Raw genomic sequence first — 22,571 nt, forward strand, 5'->3', positions numbered from 1 at the left:
GAAATGGGTGAAGATGGTCAGAGGATACAAACTTCCAGTTACAAGACAAATACATTCTGGGATGTAAGGTACAGCATGGCAACTATGGTTAACAATACTGTATTGTATCTTTTTTCTTTTTTAATTTTATTTATTTATTTATTTGTTTATTTTTTTGGCTGTGTTGGGTCTTTGTTGCTGCACGTGAGCTTTCTCTAGTTGCGGTGAGCAGGGGCTCCTCTTCGTTGCGGTGCACAGGCTTCTCATTGTGGTGGCTTCTCCTATTGCAGAGCACTGGCTCTAGGCGCGCGGGCTTCAGTAGTTGCGGCACGTGGGCTCAGTAGTTGTGGCGCACGGGCTCTAGAGTGCAGGCTCAGTAGTTGTGGCGCACAGGCTTAGTTGCTCCGTGGCATGTTCGATCTTCCTGGACCAGGGCTCGAACCCGTGTCCCCTGCATTGGCAGGTGGATTCTTAACTACTGCACCCCCAGGGAAGCCCTACCTCTCATTATTAACTCAGTGTATTAACTCAATTTTGTCTATAATTAGTGCAGTTGCTATTATCATTAATGAACTGGGGGAAGATGGGGTGGTTGTCTAAATAGCCTGAACTGATTAGAGAGGAAGTCCCTGAGGAACAGGGAAGGAGATGTGCCCACATCCAGAGCAGTCTAGCCATTGGAGGTCCATAGCCCATTAAGTAGCCTGAGATTCTGGGCAAAGATAGGTACAAAGATCATTTGTGATCTAGGCATGTTCTATTCTTGGGCATCTGAACCAGAATTACCTGAAAGATCCCCAGGTGGTACTCAGTGGGTCAGGATCTGGATTGAGGTGAGCTACACAGAAGGAACCGAGTAAGGTCCACCCTCCTGCAGCCAGAGCCACCCACTGTCTTCCAGTGCTGAGCCAAGCCACCTGGGTTTCCTCAGGCCACTGCCAACAGGTCTTCCTTGAGTATCCAGTGTCTAAACTGCAGGGTCCCCCACCAAACCCCAGTATTGGGAGCTTGCACCACAGACCCCACCACGGAGAAGGACACTCATGCTGATTCCATTTCTAAAGCATTTATTTTCATGAAATGTTTGTGCTCGCATGCAAGGAAACTTTGTGGGGTATCTGTGGCTGCCAAAGTGACATCTGGCAGGATTAACTGGATCACCAGAGCCAAACAATGAGGACTGGGAAGACAGCAATAACTGTGAGGCCTGGGCCCATGTGGGGGCAAGATTTTGAGAATGACCACTTAGGTGACAAAATGGGATTCCCACAAACCGCAGCTCTGGTTAGTTTCTGGTCTGGAGCCAGATCCTCTCTCTGATGCAGACGTGGAGGACGGAGCAGCAAGAGCTGCCCAGCTGCTCATCTGGGAACTCATCCTCCAAGGGACTCTGTCCCTCGTTCTCCTCCTGTACCTGGAGGCGGCAGTCAGTGGGCAGCACCTCTCACAGAACCCCCGTGTACACCTGCTCAGACCACCTGCTCAGAGCTACTCTTTTGCCCAGCCCAGCATACCTGCCCCACCTGTCCGAAGACCCGCCGCACGTTTCCTCGAAGCACACCCCAGAGCTCTTCCTCACTCCAGCCACACCCCAGCAACTCCTCTATCAGTACCGGGTATATGGACACGTCCTCCAGCCCCTGTGGGAACCTGTGTGGCCACCAGCCAGCCAGCTATTGGGCCTCAGACCTGTTCCCTAGTCCTGAGTCAGAACCAAAGCCCTATGTGTCCAGGGTCCACTGAACCCCAGCCCTGGTCAGATATGGAAAATGGAGACTTGGAGAGAGTAAATGATTCACTCCTGCTCTTCATCCTTCAGAGGAAGGCCCCAAAAGCGCCTCAACTATTCACCAAAAGTCATCGAATTGTACTGTTAAGATCTATGCCTTTCACTGAATGCAATTTTTGCCCCCGTTTATAAAGAGAAGAAAAGCTTTTTAAGAACTGGGTTGACCCCCCTGCATGCACAGGCCCAACTGCAGGCAGAGAAGATGGTCAGCCCAGCCCAGACCTTGCTAAGAGTCTGCTCAGAGGCCATGGGTCTGCTGGCACTGGATGGGCGCAGATGCTGGGCAGATGAGCTCTGTGTGGTGTTTTAGACAAATATAATGACCTAGAGTAGGGCCAAACAGACAGGAGAGCCCAGGAAGCAGACCCTGGGAGAGGGGAGATACCAGTTGGGCCAGCACACCTGAGGCTATGGTCAAGGCCATGAGGACCACGGTGTGGTGGGCACGGTGGCTGTGAAAGCCCCACTGCTGCCCAGCCAGCCTGAGACAAGCCACGGGGAAGCACCCACCAGCCAGCCCCGTCATAATCTCCCCCAATCCCAATGAACTTGCATCCAGTGACTGCCCTGATGTGGTCAAAGTGATCTGAAGAATGGAAAGTCAGCAGTGTGGGGCTTCCAGGGCAGGGGTGGGGGTGATGACTGGCCTCTGTTGATTCCCCTTTTTGCAGCCTGTTGGCCAAACAGGCCAGTTCCTTCATGGCCTGGCGCCGAGAGTACCAACTAGAGGACCCTGAGGTTTGGTCTGAAGTGATCCCAGCTGGCTCTAGACTGGACTTCAGATTTGGAGTGGACCCCAGAGCCCCCTGTTTGGGCCATTTCCCACCCAAGATTCACCCTGCCTCCCAGTCTCCTTGAGAACCTGTGGGGGCTCCTTTCCCCAGGTGTGGAGGATGAGAGAGGAATAAGAGTACAACTGATGAAGACCCCAGAAACCTAAGGAGCTGTCCAGTCCCTTGGTCAGAGGTAGGGGCAGTGTGCTTTAGGAGCCCCTGCAGAGGCACAGATGGGCAGCACCCGGGCTCTGTGTCTGACAGCCTCCCTGATACCCATCAGTATCGCAGTTTTGATTCTGTGGCTCCAGTTCCACATGGCACCAAGGTGCTGTGTACTGTCCATTATTGGGTTTTTGGGAGCTGTACCTATTGTCAACAGGTGGGTGAAACCACTGGGGCTCTTCTGAAGTCCTCCCCAAATTTGGACCCAGCTTCAGCTCCAAATCAGAGTTTTCAGAGAGCCCAGGGTGAGGCTCGCCTGCCACAGTAGACACATTGGCTAACGGGTTGCACTGCAGCACCTGCACGGACAAGGACACCATCACGATGCCACCGTTCTTCTGCAGGGGCGGACCGGTGGACAATCAGCTTGGCCCCCAGCACAGCTACCTGCCTGTTCACTCTCTCGGCCCCTGTGAAGAAGGTGTTCAGCCCTGACTTTGAGGTCACAGTCATCTCCTCTCTGGGTTTGTGTGAATGGAGGAGCCGCAGCCCTGGTCTGGGTGGTGTCTTGGCCCTGGTTTCTGGGTTTGGAGGAGTATCTTACCACCTAGACCCCCGCCTAGGGCTCAAGAGTTCAGGGGCTGTGGACCGTGGGTTTTGGGGGCAGAAGATATTTAACCTGGGGTTTGAGGAAATTGAGGGAGAAGAGGCTCAGGTTCAAGGTCTCGTGGTTTGAATCTCTTGCTTTAGGTTTGAGGGCCAGGGCAGTCTCTCACCAGAAGCTGCAGGATATCATCAGGAACATTCCGAGTGTTCTTGCACATACCCCAGGCAACTGAGTGGGAGAAGATGACAGGTGCCTGTGACACTTCTAGGGCTCGCCGTTCCACAGCATCTGAGACATGGGAAAAGTCCACCATCATGCCCAGGCGGTTCATTTCTGCCACCACCTTCTGCAGGGACAGGATGGGGAGAGGGCATCAGGGCTGCATTTATCTTGTGTGCATTTATCTGTAGGGAACAGGCGGCGCTGTACATTCATGTGGGGCAGGGTATGGAACCTGGGTCCTTACCTCGCCGAAGCCGGTCAGCTGACTGACATTGCTGTAGAAGGGGTGGATACCCTTTGCTGAGCTCTGTGCCCTGCAGGATGGCCAGGAGGCAGTCTGACTGGTGGCCATGACTTGGCTACAAGAGCCTAGAAAGAGGTTCTGTCGACCCGTCTACACCTGCAACTCCCTGGTGCAAGAGGAGGGACCCAAAATGGGCTGTACCTGGCAGTAGGAGGGCCCTTCTGGGGATTCAGTCTTGTTCTGCAAACCTCCATTCTCCTCCCCACCCCAGGTTCAGGGCCGGATCCCAGGGGTAAACTTGCTTTGGGCCCCAGCGTGATCTTGGGCAGATCCCTGCCTCACTGGGCCCTTACCATCTGCACTGTGCTCACCAGGGCGTGTTGCAGGTGTGGGTGAGTGTCACGTAGCGCACACCCAGTGCATAGAAGGTACGCAAGATGGAGAGGCTACTGTCCAGTGAGTGGCCGCCCTCCACACCGTTGAGGTAAGCTAACTTCCGGGTATTGTTGAGAGCTGGGGGCAGGTAGGTCAGATGATCATTTTCAGAGGCAGGGGTAGCTTACTGAAGTCCCTAACACCTACCACCACCAGTCTGTTTACCTTTTTTTTTTTTTTTTTTGGCCATGCCGCGCAGCATGAGGGCTCTTAGTTCCCCCACCAGGGATCAAACCCGAGCCCCCTGCAGTGGAAGCGTGGAGTCTTAACCTCTGGACTACCAGGGAAGTCCCCCGTCTACCTTTAGCTGAGGTCACAAGCTCCAGCTCAGAATAGGAGGCACACATGAGGCAGATGAGGTGAATTTGCTCCAGGGTGAGGCGCACAGCATCCCGTTTGTGGGTCTGGCATGGGAGGTGGGCTGACCAGAACTGAGGGAAGGCCAGGGCTTAGTTTGGGCTTTGGAACTCCTTGGGCTTCTCATAGCCTCCTCAGCTGGCACAGCACTCACTGTGCCCAGAAGTCACGTGTAATGCGTTGCTTTTTCTGTGGCACTTGGAAGCCCGTCAGGTTGGCTCACTGTGACCCCTGTAGCCCCCAGCATCCATGGCATGGCACTTTCTAGGTCACTATGGTAACTTAGTTCCAATGTGACTAACCTGTGGTCTCTGAGGCCCCCAAACTGCCCCACATTCCCCAGCAGCCATGGTGGCACCTTGTGTGTCCCTTTGGTACCGGGGCACCCACGAGACCATCTTTCAGCCTGTCCAAGCTGGTCTGGCCATGGCTGAAATTGCACAGATTAACATCCTGTAGCCCATTGTGGTAAAACTGCCTCGGGACCGGGGGCATGTCGTTGTGGCTGGAGGGAGGTCAAGGCAAATGGGTGGGCTCCTTAGGTCTTGGGATCAGGCAGGACACATTGCCTGGCCTGGGCCAGCCTGGGGGTCCCCCACCTCACACTGTCACACAGACTATACTAGGAGCAGCTGAGGCCTGGGCTGAAGAGTTCCCACCAGGGAGGGGATGACAGAGGAGGGGAAGGGCATCCATAGATGATGGAGAGGACATCCAGGGGCGGTGTGAGGGAGCCTCCCCACTAGCTCTGCATGCTCCGGACCTCCTCCCCTGCCCAGGGCCAGGCTGGGCCCCCAGCAGCCCGCACACACTGCAGCCACCCGTCCACAAGCGGGAAGTCCCGCATCAGGGCCTGCACGCGCTCCCGCGGACTTGGGGTACTGGAGGTGCCCGGCGTGGTCTGCACGGGTTACCGGCCGCAGCAGCAGACCCAGCAGGAGCAGCAGACACAGCAGAGGCCGCTGGCTGAGTGCGCCGGGACCTTCGAGGCCCCCCAGGCTGCAAGCTGTGCAGGGCCAGGCAGGCGGGCAGAGGCGGGTCTGAGAGGGGCGGGCGATGGGGTTCTGCCCGTCGGCACAGGCCACCCAGCGGCGCGGCCTCGCGAGGGGCGCAGGTTGAGGGAGGGGATACAGAGTCACAGGACCCTGCAACCCGTGTGCAGAGAGCCGCGATCCGCGAAGCCCGGGAGCCACAGGGCGGCAATGCCCTCCCGCCCCCTGCTCAGAGGCAGCTCCCGCGGGCTAAGCTGGCCTCTGCTGAGAGCCCACTCGCCTCCCATCGTGGGTTCCCTCCGCCCCTGCCCCTCTTCCCACTCCCACTGCTCTGAGGGGGCGCCCTAGGTTGCTCTGCCCCGCCTCTGACCTTCCTGTCCAAGCTGGGGTGCTTCTCTCAGAGGGCCACCTGCAGCCCGTGGCCTCCCGGGAGCACACCTCATCCCCATCTGCCTGCAGCCGGCCCCACCCACCCCGAGGGCTGCGTGCAAGTGTCTCTGTGGCCACAAGTCCTCTGGGTTCCCGGTTTCCCGGTACTGGGCCATAGGGGCTGGTGTGGGGGAAGAGATAGTTTCTGGAAATGGGGGGGTAACCATGTGAGCTCTGGATTCAGGAAGGGGCCCTCTGCCCCCGACCTTCTCTCTCCACCTACTTGACTCCCAAACCTGCGTGACCATTCTCTGGGGACTTCAACCAGCGCCTGGGAACTATCAGGGACCTCCCCCACTTCTGTCAGCCAGCCTCAGGAAAGAGCACCCTCAGGAGTCGCTACACCTCCCCAGGGCCTGAATAGAGGGACTTTTGGGATGTGAACTGAACAACCTTCTGGGGAGAGTCAGCGACCCTTTTACTCAACAGAGCAGGAACCCAGTCAGCAGGCTATTTGAATGGAAGGAAATGAAGTTGTTTCCATGGCAGCAGAGCCCCCACCGCAGCAACCTTCCTCCCAGAGCTGCTGGCTGACCTTCTGGCCAGGATCCCTCCTGCCTCAGCATGGAAGGCCCGGCCTTGTGGAGAAGTATAGGTTCTGAGGAAAGACCTGGCACCTGGGTTCTGCTGCTACACTTGCCTTATCTCGTGGCCCTTGTGGCTGTAGCTTTCCCAGAAACCTCAAGAGCTAAGTACCTGTGCTTGCTCAGAGGCCGCACGCCATTCCCCATTTGCAGCCTCAGGCCCTGCCCCTAGCTGCCTCCTCTAGGGACCCCCTCCCCCCAACACACACACACACACACACACACACTGGGGATGTGCCTTCTCACAGAAGCTCAACCACTGAGATGCTTTAGGGACTGTGCCCAAACTCCTTCATCCCCAGCCTCTCAAGTTTTTGCTCTGATCCCTGGCACCCCCTGGAGCTGTTCCACCTTTGGAACCTTTCCCGGGTGGCAGGAGTGCCTAGCACAAGGGTAGTGACCTAAGTCTGAGCACTGGCGACCCTAGAAATCTGTTACACAAAAACATTTTATTGAGCAGTAAGGGACCCCACTGGGTACAGAAAGGGCTGGCAATAAAGGAGCATGTGAACCTCGGGGCAGGGTGCGTGCTGCTTGACTCTCCATCCTGTTCTTGCTTCAGGGAGCAGGTCTTCCTGGGTCTCTCTATCCTGCCTCCTGAGACCCCAGGCAGGAGGCTCTTCGGGAAGCCACAGATTGCTGCTTTCAGTTTCAAAAAGCCCAGCTCCCCGCTGGTTTATGGTGGTGGCCACTGACAATGGCTCAGGGCAGGAGTCCATGTGGTGGACTGCTAAGGCTTCTCTGCACCCTGTCTCTGCTCCTGCATCCTCCTTGGCTCACAGATTGTAGACTTTTCTTTCTTCAGCTCACAAAGGGGCCCCTGAGGACTGAGCAGAGGAACGTCAGGTTTTCTTCCAGGCCAGCTTCAGCCCTGGGATGTTCAGGGCAGACTCTCATTTCAAACCTCAGTTTCTGAGGCTCCTTGCTTATGGCCATTTAGTGTGGAAGGAGGCTTCTGTCTGGGGAAGGCTCAGACAGAACGACGCAGATTCCAATCTGTGGCAGTGGGCAGTGGGGGGGCGAGGGGCGGTCACTGCAGGAAGAGGCATTCGCTGCCTTAGGCAGTTAAACCATTGCCCTCTCTTCAGGATGGCTCACCTGCAAGATTCTGTGGGGTCCGCCTCCTGGCACCATGCTACAGTTGCCGGATTTGGGGTCTGGAGCAACCCAGATCTTCATCCGACCTTTCCGGAGAGTGCTTTCTCTTGGGAGCATGTCTACGGACTGGCTTCTCTGCTTCCACCTTTGCTGGCATGGCCAAAGGAACATCCCTGTAGACCCGGTAGCCACCAACCAGGCAGTTTGTCTCCCCATGCCGGCCCAACTGCGTTTCTCCACACCCTCGGTAGAGGACATGGTAGTGACCAGGTGTAGGAGGAGAAACGGGAGCCACTGCTGCTGCAAAGAAAATCAGAACTGATCAGTCACTGCTGCTGTACACAGACTCCTGCCAGAATTTCCCACTCTCACGTCTCTCCCAGTTTCTGGCTGAAGACCTTTAATCTACTTGACATCCAAAACACAGCCTTGGCCCATCACCTCTATGAGTCCCTAGAGAAGGGACACTGGCTGCAAAAGCAATTCCTAGAGCCTACGGCTGCAGCAGATGAGGAAGTCTCTTCACCGTTTCCAGGGAAAATAGTAGAACCCGAAAGTAATTGCAATCATGATCCTCTCCATCTCTCCCTTCCACAACAGAGAAAACATTTCTTGCAGTCTGTCACTTCTGAGGCTTTAATGGAAATGTCTCTCAAATTTTGGAAAAAAATAATCTAATATAAATTGGTTAAGAACCCCGCCCACCTTGGCAACCCCTCTTGGGCACCATTTTTACTGCCTGTTTCAACCACATTGAACTCTAGCCCTCTGATACTTTTATGTAGATTAGAACAAGGCCAAATACTGAGGCAGAGTGATCAGGAGACTCAGAACTGGGTTCTGGGTACCAAGTCTAGGCTCACATTAACCCAGCCTCCTGGGACACCATCTCCTCAGCCCTCCAGTCTCATTAGCACTTCATCACCCCCCCCTTCGTTCTTCCGGTCTTCCCATCAATATGGCACCACCCTCTCCCCTAGTACTCAGCAACTCAGTATGGGATGTGTCTGAAGGGACCGATATAGACGTCTACATGACAGCACAGAGGTGCCTGGGTTTGAAGGTGTGGTTCAAGAGTGGCCCTCTTCCTCAAACTGCTCCATTTACCATTTGCCAACAAAAATGCACTTGTTTTTGCTAAGAGGCCAATCAGAAAAGGGTCTGAATGGAAGCATCCTGTAGCCCAAAGGGGAAGGCTACATTTATAAAGATCAGAACCTTCCTGCACACTTGTCCAGGGATGACCTTTCACTTGTCCTCAGCAGTGAGCACTGTGGGTCACTGAAGGTGTCCCAGGTCACTGGTATTACTTAGAGCTGGGAAAGTGTTCAGGTGTACGTGGTGGGCAAGCTCCACAGGAACATGTGGCAGCCAGGGGAGGTTGTGTGTACCACATGCCTCTTGTACAGATGCCCGGTCTCGGTGTACCTGCTGCACTGCCTTCCCAGGGAACAGAGGACAGGTTGGAGTAAATATAGAAGATCTGGTCAGACATTCTCTCTCAGTCAACCAAAGAGATTGGTATCTGGTGGAGAACTTTCTCCAGGGAAAGAAGTTCCCTGCAGGGTAGGGAGGTTTCTCTGAGGGCAGCACGTTTCTGTAGTTACCCTGCCATGGAAACTGTGAGAAGGCCTGTGAGGTCATCACTACCCAGTGAGGTCATATAAGGAACCTGTGACTTGAGAGGCAGGCTTCAGGAGGAGGGGCAGTTTTGTGGAGGAGAACAGGGTAGAGGCAGAGGTACTCTGCCTGGCCCCTCACACCTGGGCCTCCACACCCATGCCCTGGTCTAGTAGACACCCCACGTGGGGTGTGCCAGTGGGCTGGCACAGCCCCAGGGGCCACAGGAGGGCAAGAGAGACCCACATTCTGAGACTGGCTTGAGAGGCAAGGTTAACGTAAGAGACAGCTAGGTTGTATGGCACTGGCCCTAAGAGGTGGAGATATGTGGGGACTGGGGAATCAGGGAAGGCTCCTTGGCAGTGGGCCTGAAGGACAAGTGAGATTTGGACCCATGGGGAAGAGAGGGAAGACATTCCAGTTTGGAAGAATAAAAGCAAAGGCACACTCTTCTCGACCTTGTCCTGCCCCAAGTATAAATTCATAGCACCCTCACATTTTTACAACTGAGGACTTAAAAAAACCAAGAGGTTAAGGGGCCTACCCAGTGTTACACAGGTAGTGGAGAGGTGTTCTGCTCAATGGATAGGTTCATGTCGGGGCTCCGGGTTTACAGCTAACTGGAATGTGAAGACAAGCTCATGCCATTTCAAACATTTCCAAGTGATACTGAGAGAGATGTTAAAGGTGCAAAATGAGGGTGCTGAATGACCTCACAAAGTGGGAATGGTGGGCCCGTTTTAATATGAAATTGAAAACAAATTCATGACAAAAGGACATAATACAAAATGACAACATAATCACTACCCTCTCCCCTAGAAGTAAAAATCATTAGAATCCTCTCTCTCTCCACCATGAAAGGATGAGATAAAAGCTCAGCAGCAGCCCCTGTGAAAAACATGGTCAACACTGTGAAGAGGTGTTACTAAGATGATTTGGTCCGACTCAGAGAAGGAAAGAGACAACTCTGCCCTTAGCCTGATCAGGCCCACAGGAAGGAACATTTGGGGCAGCCTTTGATAGTGTGGCAATGAGAGAGAACCTTCTTTAGGAGGGGACTCCCTGTTGCCTACCTTGAAAAAGCAAAGATGGGACATTCGTTTAATGGGGCTGTTGCAGAGGCGATGTGCCCAGGAGGTAAGAGACTGCTTAGACTACCATTTTAGAGGTTGGGCCACCCTGGTTGAGAACCACAGCACCTTCTATTCCTAAACTGCTTGAATCAGCGGGTGCACATTAGGACAGACGATGTCAGGCCTCATTGGAGCGGCCTGCCTTTGGGAGTGGTAGAATGTAAAATGTGAAGGGGAATGCTCTGGAGGAGGTTTGTCATGGCAGGTGGGCCAGCATGAGACCATTCAGATTCTCCAAGGCTCCAGAGATTACTTGACTGGGAGCATCCCTCTGATGTGGCGGGGGGACTCCTACCTTAACAGGACCTGGCTGGGCATCTGGGGAAGGCGGAATAAATGGTTTATTAACTTACGAGAGTGAGAGACTCACCTGGGGGGTTCCACAAAAGCATTTAAAAAGACTTGTACCTGGATTCTTGAGCCAACCCTAAGAAAACTTATCAAGATCTGGAGTAGGGCTCAGGAAGCTGCACTTTTAGTAAGCTTCCTGGGCGGTCCCACCACAGTGGTCCATGGATAGAGTGACCAAATTATTATGTATTCTCGGTTGCTTTTGGGAGTCAAAGTGGGCAATATTAAAAACTGCAGCAGGCATACGTATAAACAGGGAATATTCAAGGCAAACAGAGGTGTATAGTTATTCTGTGCATGAATCAGATTTGAGAAAAGCTAGCCTGGTGGTTAAAGAACACAACCCTTAGGACAGACAGACCAGATTCTGTCCTACTTACCTGTGTGATTTTGACCAAGTTCTTTTATCCTTCTGACTGTTTCTTCGTATGGAAAAGAGCTATGGCTGTACGTTTAGCACAATATTCTCTTTTGGCAAAAGTTGCTCTGGGTCCATTTGTGTTCTCTGAAACTTAATCCTTTCCAGTGTGCAAGCATTTTTAAGTTGTTTGGTGAAGTATTACATTTGACTTTCAACTGTTCATTACTTTGGGCAAAGCTTATGTAGTGCTGCAGAGACTAGAACCTATGCAGAGATAGTGAGAGGATGTTATAAGCTTATTCTGCCGGTTTATAAAAAAAGTTTAACCTTTTCTCCTCTTCCTCCACCTGCCACCAAGAGATGAGAAAGAAGGCAGAGCCTGGAAATGCACACCAAGCAATACTTCTGTGTCAGTTTGCCTTTTATTCCTCTGCCAGTACTTCCCAGAGAGATTTCACCAAAAGTGCCTAAGCTTGCCATGGCCATTTTTGTGAAGAAAGTTTCTCTCTATTGCTAGTCACATCCCCTTTTCCTTCTCCTGGGGGCTTAATGGATGTTTGGGGGCAGGAAATAAAATTTAAACTAAAACATCAAAAAAAAAAAAAACACATTTGGACAAGGCCTTATTTTTGCAGTCCCTGACTCTTCCTACCTTACTACTTTTGCCCAGCCAATTCCTAATTGACCTTCACATTTCGGCTTGCATGGTATCTCTTCCAGAAACTCTGACATCTCCACTTCCTTCCTCCCATTCACCAAATCAAGGTTTTGTGTTTCTCCTATATACCCCTATAAAGTACCCCTATCATAGCACTTACCCCAATGTATTAGAATTGTCTTTTTACTCTCAACTTTCCCCTCCAGGCTGTAAATTCCTTATGGTTAAAGATGTTGAAACTTCTGGTTCCTGGAATATAGTGTATGCTTGAAAAGTATTTCTTGAATTGAGTGTGTAAATGAATTATTGTGACTTTTCCTTACTGTTTCCATGGTGGTTTTGCCAATATCATCATGTGTCACATATTCCCTCAGTTTTAGAATCTCTCTTCTAATTTTATATGAGAACTTAACTTCAAAACATTTTGAACAGTGTATATGGTTAATTAAAAAGGTGAAATACAGAATAATATTACAGTAATCGTCCCTTAAGGTAAGAAGGAAGGTATATAAGATAATATACACGTGTCTGCTTATTCGTGCAAGACAAATACAGGAAGGATAAACCAAGAACTAAAGAGATTGGTTACCTATAGGGAGTAAATGGGAGAGGGGTGGAAAGAAGTGGGGACCTGGGAACATGATAGCCAGAGATGAGGAGGGAACAATTCTTTTCCAAGAACTCCTTTGAATATTACCTTGACTCCTGGAACCACAGTAATCTTTTGCATACTCCCTCTCCAAAAATAAATAGGTAAATAAAACCAGGATATGGGGGAATCCAAAATGTAACAGGTGAGTCTAACTTTATTGTGAATTAATAACATATCCACAGTGAAGAGAGTGGGAAAGAAAAACACTAACCTGGGTAATTCTGGAAAACAGTATTTTGACTGGATATTGTGAAGCTAAGGGAAAATACGGTAATCAAGTTAGTGTTTCTTGTACAGGTGTGGGTTGTCAGTTTTGAAACAGAGTTTAGAATTATGGAAGGGGGAAGTAGTATTGGACTGAAAGCATAGGTATTAGTATGAACTCATGTTTTTTTAGTATATATTTGTTTATATATATCTATATCTATATCTATATATATATCTAGATATACACACACACACAGAGAAACATGGATACAAAAGTAAAATAGCTGTGTGTGTGTGTGTGTGTGTGTGTGCATGCATGTGGTGAGTATGCATAATATTCCCTTGCTCTGCTGAGAAGGCCTAGAAGCAACAACATACTAACAGGAGTAAGCATTCCTAGTACCCAAGTTTTGTTTACCATCTTTAATAAAAGGAACAAGGCTAATTATATGGGTAATGCATGCTTATTTTTAAAAGTAGTAGTATATTCTGCTTTTCTTACTTTCTCTATCATAAGTATTGTACTGTGTGTGGAAAAGCATTTCTCAAGATTCAAAGGACATCCAAATGCAAGGGATCTTTACCTTAAAAATAAACAGCAATAGCTCTTTCATCTAGAAGAAAAAAGAATTAGAAATTTTAAAACTTGAATAACAACCTAAAAAGGAACCAATGCTCCTTGGGAAAGGAGTTGATTCCAGACCAGAGGCAAGAAAACACACGATGAGCCTGGAGCATCTTACTATGCCAGAAAGCCTGAAAACATGTTCAAAAGACAGAGAAGCCAGCCTCAAGGAGCTCCCAACAGCCAAAGCTGGAACAATTCTGAGCAACAAAATAAATAATGATAGTGTTGGATTATAACCCACTGAATAAAATAAATGTTGATGAACTCATATTGACATAAATAAATAATTGAATAAATAAATGGAGGAGGAGGGACAGCTTTTCCTTATAGTATAATTCCATTTAATAAATGTAGAAGGAGTGAGGGAAATACAAAATCACCATTAGAGAGACATCACAATAATAATAATTTCAGGTGAGATCCACCAGTAGTTGCTAAAATCAATGGGAGAAAGTTTGAGGAGAAATAGGATATTTGCATAGTCTCCAAGTATCCCCCCCAATTTATTTATTAACTCGAAAGGCGAAAATATTACTTTACAGCAGGGAAAGCTGGTAGATACCACCTTAACCAAATGATCACAGTTAACATTACTTGCAGTAAGATCTATCAACGTCACGTACGCCCAGTATGAGGCACTGAGAAGCACACAAGTATCACTTCTCTGGTATTTTTTTTTGGGGGGGGGATACAGTTGTTTTACAATGTTGTGTTATTTTCTACTGTACAACAAAGTGGAATTCCCTGTGCTATACAGCAGGTTCTTATTAGTTATCTATTTTATACATATTAGTGTATATATGTAAATCCCGATCTCCCAATTCATCCCTCCACTGCTTTCCCCTCTTGGTGTCCATATGTTTGTTCTCTACATCTGTGTCTCTATTTCTGCCCTGGAAACTGGTTCATCTGTACCATTTTTCTAGATTCCACATATATGCATTAATATACGATATTTGTTTTTCTCTTTTTGACTTCCTTCACTCTGTATGACAGTCTCTAGGTCCATCCATGTCTCTACAAATGACCCAACTTTGTTCCTTTCTATGGCTGAGTAATATTCCATTGTATATATGTACCACAAATTCTTTATCCATTCATCTGTCGATGGGCATTTAGGTTGCTTCCATGTCCTGGCTATTGTAAATAGTGCTGCAATGGACATTGGGATGCATGTATCTTTTTGAATTATGGTTTTCTCTGGGTATATGCCTAGTAGTGGGATTGCTGGGTCATATGGTATTTCTATTTTTAGTTTTTTAAGGAACCTCCATACTGTTCTCCATAGTGCTGTATCAATTTACATTCCCACCAACAGTGCAAAAGGTTTCCCTTTTCTCCACACCCTCTCCAGCATTTATTGTTTGTAGATTCTCTGATGATGCCCATTCTAACCAGTGTGAGGTAATACCACATTGTAGTTTTGATTTGCATTTCTCTGATAATTAGTGGTGTTGAACAGCATTTCATGTGCCTCTTGGCCATCTGTATGAATTCTTTGAAGAAGTGTCTATTTAGGTCTTCTGCCTGTTTTTTGATTGGGTTGTTTTTTTAATATTGAGCTGCATGAGCTGTTTATATATTTTGGAGATTATTCCTTTGTCCGTTGATTCTTTTGCAAATATTTTCTCCCATTCTAAGGGTTGTCTTTTCGTCTTGTTTATAGTTTCCTTTGCTGTGTAAAAGCTTTAAGTTTCATTAGGTCCCATTTGTTTATTTTTGTTTTTATTTCCATTACTCTAGGAGGTGGGTCAAGAAAGATCTTGCTGTGATTTATGTCAAAGAGTATTCTTCCTGTGTTTTCCTCTAAGAGTTTTATAGTGTCCAGTCTTACATTTAGGTCTTTAATCCATTTTGAGTTTATTTTTGTGTATGGTGTTAGGAAGTGTTCTCATTTCATTCTTTTACATGTAGCTGTCCAGTTTTCCCAGCACCACTTATTGAAGAGACTGCCTTTTCTCCATTGTATATCCTTGCCTCCTTTGTCACAGATTAGTTGACCATAGGTATGTGGGTTTATCTCTGTGCTTTCTATCCTATTCCGTTGATCTATATTTCTGTTTTTGTGCCAGTACCCTACTGCCTTGATTACTGTAGCTTTGTAGTATAGTCTGAAGTCAGGGGGTATGATTCCTCCAGCTCCGTGTCTTTTTTTCTCAAGATTGCTTTGGCTATTTGGGGTCTTTTGTGTCCCCATACAAATTTTAAGATTTTTTGTCTAGTTCTATAAAAAAAATGCCATTGGTAATTTGATAGGGATTACATTGAATCTGTAGATTGCTTTGGGTAGTATAGTCATTTTCACAATATTCATTCTTCCAAGATCAGGGTATATCTCTCCATCTGTTTGTGTCATCTTTGATTTCTTTCATCAGTGTCTTAAAGTTTTCTGAGTACAGGATTTTTACCTCCTCAGGTAGGTTTATTCCTAGGTATTTTATTCTTTTTGTTGCAATGGTGAATGGGATTTTTGCCTTAATTTCTCTTAATGATCTTTCATTGTTAGTGTATAGGAATACAGGAGATTTCTGTGCATTAATTTTGTACCTGCAACTTTTCCAAATTCATTGATTATCTGTAGTAGTTTTCTGGTGGCATCTTTAGGATTTTCTATGTATAGTTTCATATCATGTGCAAACAGTGACAATTTTACTTCTTTTTTTCCAATTCATATTCCTTTTATTTCTTTTTCTTCTGTGATTGCCATGGCTAGGACTTCTAAAACTACGTTGAATAATAGTGGCAAGAGTGGATATCCTTGTCTTCTTCCTGATCTTAGAGGAAATGCTTTCAGTTTTTCACCATTAAGAATGATGTTTGCTGTGGGTTTGTCTTATATGGCCTTTATTATGTTGAGGTAGGTTCCCTCTATGCCCACTTTCTGGAGAGTTTTTATCATAAATGGGTGTTGAATTTTGTCAAAAGCTTTTTCTGCATCTACTGAGATGATCATATGGTTTTTATCCTTCAGTTTGTTAATATGGTGTATCACATTGATTGATTTGCATATATTGAAGAATCCTTGCATCCCTGAGATAAATCCCACTTGATCATGGTTTATGATCCTTTTAATGTGTTGTTGGATTCTGTTTGCTAGTATTTTGTTGAGGAGTTTTACATCTATATTCATCAGTGATATCAGTCTGTAATTTTCTTTTTTTGTAGTATCTTTTTCTGGTTTTGGTATCAGGGTGATGGTGGCTTTGTTGAATTAGTTTGGGAGTGTTCCTTCCTCTGCAATTTTTTGGAAGAGTTTGAGAAGGACAGGTGTTAACTCTTCTCTAAATATTTGATAGAATTCACCTGTGAAGCCATCTGGTCCTGGACTTTTGTTTGTTGGAAGATTTTTTCATCACAGTTTCAATGTCATTACTTGTGATTGGTCTGTTTATATTTTCTATTTCTTCCTGGTTCAGCCTTGGAAGTTTAGACCTTTCCAAGAATTTGTCCATTTCTTCCAGGTTGTCCATTTTATTCGCATAGAGTTGCTTGTAGTAGTCTCTTATGATGCTTTGTATTTCTGCAGTATCCATTGTAACTTCTCCTTTTTCATTTCTAATTTTATTGATTTGAGTCCTCTCCCTCTGTTTCTTGATAAGTCTGGCTAAGGGTTTATCAATTTTGTTTATCTTCTCAAAGAACCAGCTTTTAGTTTTATTGATCTTTGCTCTTGTTTTCTTTGTTTCTATTTCATTTATTTCTGCTCTGATCTTTATGATTTCTTTCCTTCTACTAACTTTGGGTTTTGTTTGTTCTTCTTTCTCTAGTTCCTTTAGCTGTAAGGTTAGGTTGTTTATTTGAGATGGTTCTTGTTTCTTGAGGTAGGATTTTATTGCTGTAAACTTCCCTCTTAGAACTACTTTTGCTGCATCCCATAGGTTTTGGATCGTCATGTTTTCATTGCCATTTGTCTCTAGATACTTTTTGATTTCCTGTTTGATTTCTTCATTGGTCTCTTTGTTATTTTGTAGTGTATTGTTCAGCCTCCATTTGTTTGTGTTTTTTACATTTTTTTTTCCTGTAACTTATTTCTAATCTCATAATGTTGTGGTTGGGAAAGATGGTTGATACGATTTCAGTTTTCTTAAATTTACCAAGGCTTGATTTGTGGCCCAAGATGTGATCTGTCCTGGAGGATATTCCATGAGCACTTGGGAAGGAAATGTACTCTGCTGTTTTCGGATGGAATGTCCTATAAATATCAATTAAATCTATCTGGTCTATTGTGTCATTTAAAACTTGTGTTTCCTTATTAATTTTCTGTCTGGATGATCTGTCCTTTTGTGTAAGTGAGGTGTTAAAGTCCCCCACTTTCATTGTGTTACTGTTGATTTCCTCTTTTATAGCTGTTAGCATTTGCGTCATGTATTGAGGTGCTCCTATGTTGGGTGCATATATATTTATAATTGTTATATTTTCTTCTTGGATTGATCCCTTAATCATTATATAGTGTCCTTCCTTGTCTCTTGTAACATTCTTTATTTTAAAGTCTATTGTATCTGATATGAGTATTGCTACTCCAGCTTTCTTTTGATTCCATTTGCATGGAATATCTTTTTCCATCACCTCACTTTCAGTCTGTATGTGTCCCTAGGTCTGAAGTGGGTCTCTTGTAGGCCGCATATATACGGGTCTTGTTTCTGTGTCCATTGATACAGTCTGTGTCTTTTGGTTGGAGTATTTAATACATTCACATTTAAGGTAATTATCAATATGTATGTTCCTGTTACCATTTTCTTAATTGTTTTCTTTTTGTAGGTCCTTTTCTTCTCTTGTGTTTCCCACTTAGAGAAATTCCATTAGCATTTGTTGTAGAGCTGGTTTGGTGGCTGAAATCTCTTAATTTTTGCTTGTTTGTAAAGCTTTTCATTTCTCCATCGAATCTGAATAAGATCCTTGCTGGGTAGAGTATTCTTGGTTGTAGGTTCTTCCCTTTCATCACTTTAAATATATCATGCCATTCCCTTCTGGCTTGCAGAGTTTCTGCTGAGAAATCAGCTGTTACCCTTATGGGAGTTCCTTTGTATGTTATTTGTCATTTTTCCCTTGTTGCTTTTAATAATTTTTCTTTGTCTTTAATTTTTGTCAATTTGATTGCTATGTGTCTCAGCATGTTTCTCCTTGGGTTTATTCTGCCTGGGACTCTCTGCACTTCCTGGACTTGAGTGGCTATTTTCTTTCCCATGTCAGGGAAATTTTTGACTAAAATATCTTCAGATATTTTCTCAGGTCCTTTCTCTCTCTCTTCTTCTGGGACCCCTATAATGCGAATGTTGGTGCGTTTAGTGTTGTCCCAGAGGTTTCCTAGGCTGTCTTCATTTCTTTTCATTCTTTTTTCTTTATTCTGTTCCACAGCAGTGATTTCCACCATAGTGTCTTCCAGGTCACTTATTCGTTCTTCTGCCTCAGTTTTTCTGCTATTGATTCCTTCTAATGTATTTTTCATTTCAGTTACTATATTGTTCATCTCTGTTTGTTTGTTTTTTAATTCCTCTAGGTCTTTGTTAAACATTTCTTGCATCTTCTTGATCTTTGCCTCCATTTTTTTTCCAAGGTCCTGGATCATCTTCACTATCATTATTCTGAATTCTTTTTCTGGAAGGTTGCCTATCTCTACTTCATTTAGTTGTTTTTCTGGGGTTTTATCTTGTTCCTTCATTTGGGACATAGTCTTCTGCCTTTTCATTTTGTCTGTCTTTCTGTGAATGTGGTTTTCGTTCCACAGGCTGCAGGATTGTAGTTCTTCTTGCTTCTGCTGTCTGCCCTCTGGTGGATGAGGCTATCTCTTCTCTGGTATTCTTGACAAAAACTCACATCCTCTGTATAATCATGAGAAAGCATCAGACAAACCCAAACTGAAAACCGTTTCGGAAGATAACTCATTAGTTTGTCTCAAAAGCATCAAGGTCATGAAAGACTGAGCAACTCTTATAGATTAGAGGAGACTAAGGAGCGTTAACAACTGAATACAATCTGGAATTCTGTATTGGATCTTGGAAAAGAAATGGGGTGCTAGCAGAAAAACTGGTGAAATTTGGATAAAGTCTATAAGTTAACTAGCTAGTTTTATTATGCCAATGTTAATTTCCTGGTTTTGATAATTGTACCCTGGTTCTGTAAGATGTTATATAGGTAAAGGGTATATGGGAACTCATACTATTTTTCAAGTTTTTTATAAGTCTAAAATTATTAAAAATAAAATTTTGTAAATAAGAGCTATAAACATGATCTAGGATCTGTACTTTAAAAGAAACAAATACACTTAGGGTAAAGCTATTGGAATACTGATTAACTTTTGACTTTTACAAGTTAGTTTTGTATTTTATAATTTTTAGGAAAACCACTAAAAGAATAGGGAAAAAAGCAGAAAGAGAAAGAGACAAATAGCCTAAAAAGAGGCAAGAGAAAAAGAAAGAGGAGAATGGAAGGGCAACTGGAGAGCATAAAATATTCTTCCTATCAGATTAAGGAAAGTTCCTTCTATTTCTAGTTTATTAAAAGTTTTTTTTTAAAAAAATCATGAATAGATGTTTAATATTAAATGTATCTTATGTATCTTTGAAATGATCATTTGATCTTTCTTACTTTTTGGCATATTGCTTTTGGAATTTGAGTCATAATTAGGAAAATTTCCTCCAATTCCAGGTTATAGAGGAAGTTATTATATTTTATATTTTCTTCTACAGTTACATAGTTTCATTATTTTAAAACTCAAATAATAATTATAATAAGAAGCTAAAGAGCTTAGTTTGAATCTAATCTTTAAGTTTCAGTTTTTGCTGCACCCTTTCCCCTTGCTTCTTACCAAACCTGTGTCAATGGTATGCAGCACATACCTATGTAGTGCTTACTATGTGCCAGATGCTTTTCTAAGCACATTACATATATTAAAGCCTTTATTCTTTTAACCACCCAATGAGTTAGGCACAATTTCAGAGAAGAAAACAAGAACCAGAGAACTGAAAGAACTCATTCAAGGTCACATACTTGTTCAGAAGTCCAGTCTACTAATTGTATGATAAGATCCCAGCAGCACAGGCAGGAAGATGTTTGCCTGATATCTGTTATTCTTTTCCTGCCATCTTTGGTGACAGAGCCAGGGATCCTCTGGGACCACACAGGTAATCCTAGTAATTTCTGATATAGGAAAAATAAGCATATCTACCATACTGGGAGTCACAGAGAATATATAGTTTTAGAAGAGGTTGTATTTTGGAGGAGTTGGAAAGACTATTTAAAAAGAAAAATTGAAAGGACATTTTTTAAGCCTTTTTTTTTCTTTTCTTATCGTAGTTAACTGATTGTTATTTTCAGATTTAAAATGTGCAGGCTTTAAACCCCATTTCTTGAAGTTACGGCTTGGGTTAGTTTCTTATTCTTAATTAAAAAGCAGTGGTCTCTATTCAAAAGTGGGGTGCTTATTTGGCTTCTCCTTTTATGTAACCTTATCTGTCTTGAACAGGGCTGGCGATAGGATGATTAACCACTCTGAACTTCAGGACTTTAGGCTGGTAAATATTTGTCTTTTAAAAAAAATGAAATGATTAAAAAAATAGGTATTCCAACCTCTCCCACGTAGAGGAGGACAGAGAAGAATTGATGCTACGTGCTCTCTGCTGGCTCAGTCTTCCTTTCAACTTTTTAGAAGGAAGGAATCATGCCTGGCTTCCATCACCTTGCATGAAACAGTTCCTCAGTAGGTTGAAAGCCTTAGAGAAATGTCCCCTTTCTAAGAAGGGTAAAAGCTTGATTCTGACATATCTTTCCCCATCATGTTTTAATTGTCATTATTTGTAATAATTTTGTATTATTATGGTGCTTTCACATAAGTTATGACATTTGATTTTCACATCAACCCTGAAATAAGAAGGGAAGCTATTACCACCACTAAAACTAAGGCTTAGAGGTTTCAAGCAATTTTCCCAAGGTTGCAGAGCCAGTGGTGGGGCATAGCTGGTAGGAGATGAGTAAGCTGGCCTCCTGGCTCTGATGCCTGTTCTCCCCTACCATGCCCCACCACTAGAATATCACAGAAGTACTAGGGATAGTCCCATTTATATAAAAATATTTAGTATATTTTTACAAGTGTATTTCAAATTCATGGAAAGTTGTGCTGGAATTGGGGGTAAAATTTTTTTAAAAACCTAAATAGATACATCAAATAATTTTCAGAAGGCTGTCAAACAAGTTGTCTTCCAGATCCCAACAGTAACAATAATTGTTTAGCTATGGCCTGGTGTGAAGCAAGACAGTGTCAGTGATTGCTTCTTTCTTTCACAGGTAGTCACTCATCTGCTTGTGCTGGCCCTTTAAAACCATTTTTACACTTCTCTGCATGTTTCTCTTTTTTTGTGGAGAACTCTGCTAAAGAATTGTAGCCCAGTTTTGGCAAGTAATAGAAGACAAACCAGAAATCACATAGGAAGTAGAGTGTGTTACTAGTTACCTTGCACAATCTCTTGTGCTACAGCCTGCAACAAAATGTTATAGGGGTTTCGGGTAGGAATTTCTGTTTTATGTTGCATTGCCTTTTAGGAAGGACTCATCACAGCCATGTTCTGAGATTCATGAGCTGTTAAAATCTATTCCATATCAGTGTATAAGCTTTCATATTTCCTACATCTGGGACAAAGGGAAATGGTGTAGTTTTCCATCTGGCTTCAGAATATACTTAGCAAAGAAAAAGCATATGCAAGATCTAGTGTGAAGCACTGGAGTAAAGCCTGAAGGAAGTATGCATTAAAAGTACCAGAACATGAAAATCCTCAATGTTCAAAGGAGAGAATTCAGCCCAGCTTTGGACTGTCTCATCTTGCAGACTCTGCTTTCCCACTGCTCTGCAGTGCTATTTCTCCATGTTCAGAAGGCTCAAGCTCGCTCTTTGGCCCTAAGTTCTAACAGCTTGAAAATCTTATTGTTGGGTATTCCTACTTGAAATCTCTAATAAAAATGGGAAATTTGGGGGGCACCATCCTTTTCGGTATTTAGCTTGGAATTTATCCTGTACTTCAGGGGCCTCCAAAGACTAACTACTTCATCCTCTGAAACACTTCATTATGAGCTGAAAAGGAGCCAGGACAAAGATGCTGTTCTCTCTGAGATGGAACAGGACAGTATGTTTGTCATTCCTAACATGGCCAAGTCACCAAGCTATTCACCATCTCAAATTGGTCTTATTTATTTGTGTCATGCAAGAGAAATTTATTTTCTAAATTCTTAAGAGTTTGAATATATTTATTACACTCTTTGGAAGGTTTGGACCCAGCCTGTCCTGAGGCATTAAGATT

General features: G+C 45.0%; 1 protein-coding gene and 1 pseudogene across 5 annotated transcripts in view; one reads left to right on the forward strand and one right to left on the reverse strand.

Moving 5' to 3' along the window:
* Positions 1-22,571, forward strand: part of BBS9 (Bardet-Biedl syndrome 9) — a gene marked incomplete at both ends in the record, with an annotated part of 471,339 nt that overhangs the window by 421,553 nt on the left and 27,215 nt on the right. The gene's annotated exons all lie outside the window — the stretch shown is intronic.
* LOC307058153 (dipeptidase 2-like) lies at positions 1,137-5,597 on the reverse strand (annotated as a pseudogene). Its single transcript has 10 exons — positions 5,393-5,597; positions 4,950-5,076; positions 4,516-4,645; positions 4,151-4,292; positions 3,780-3,849; positions 3,483-3,659; positions 3,023-3,104; positions 2,279-2,354; positions 1,494-1,629; positions 1,137-1,393 (listed from the first exon to the last, which is right to left on the reverse strand). The product of its transcript is annotated as a dipeptidase 2-like (transcript).

The sequence above is a fragment of the Hyperoodon ampullatus genome (assembly GCF_949752795.1).
Source record: "Hyperoodon ampullatus genome assembly, chromosome: 9".
Classification (NCBI taxonomy): domain Eukaryota; kingdom Metazoa; phylum Chordata; class Mammalia; order Artiodactyla; family Ziphiidae; genus Hyperoodon; species Hyperoodon ampullatus.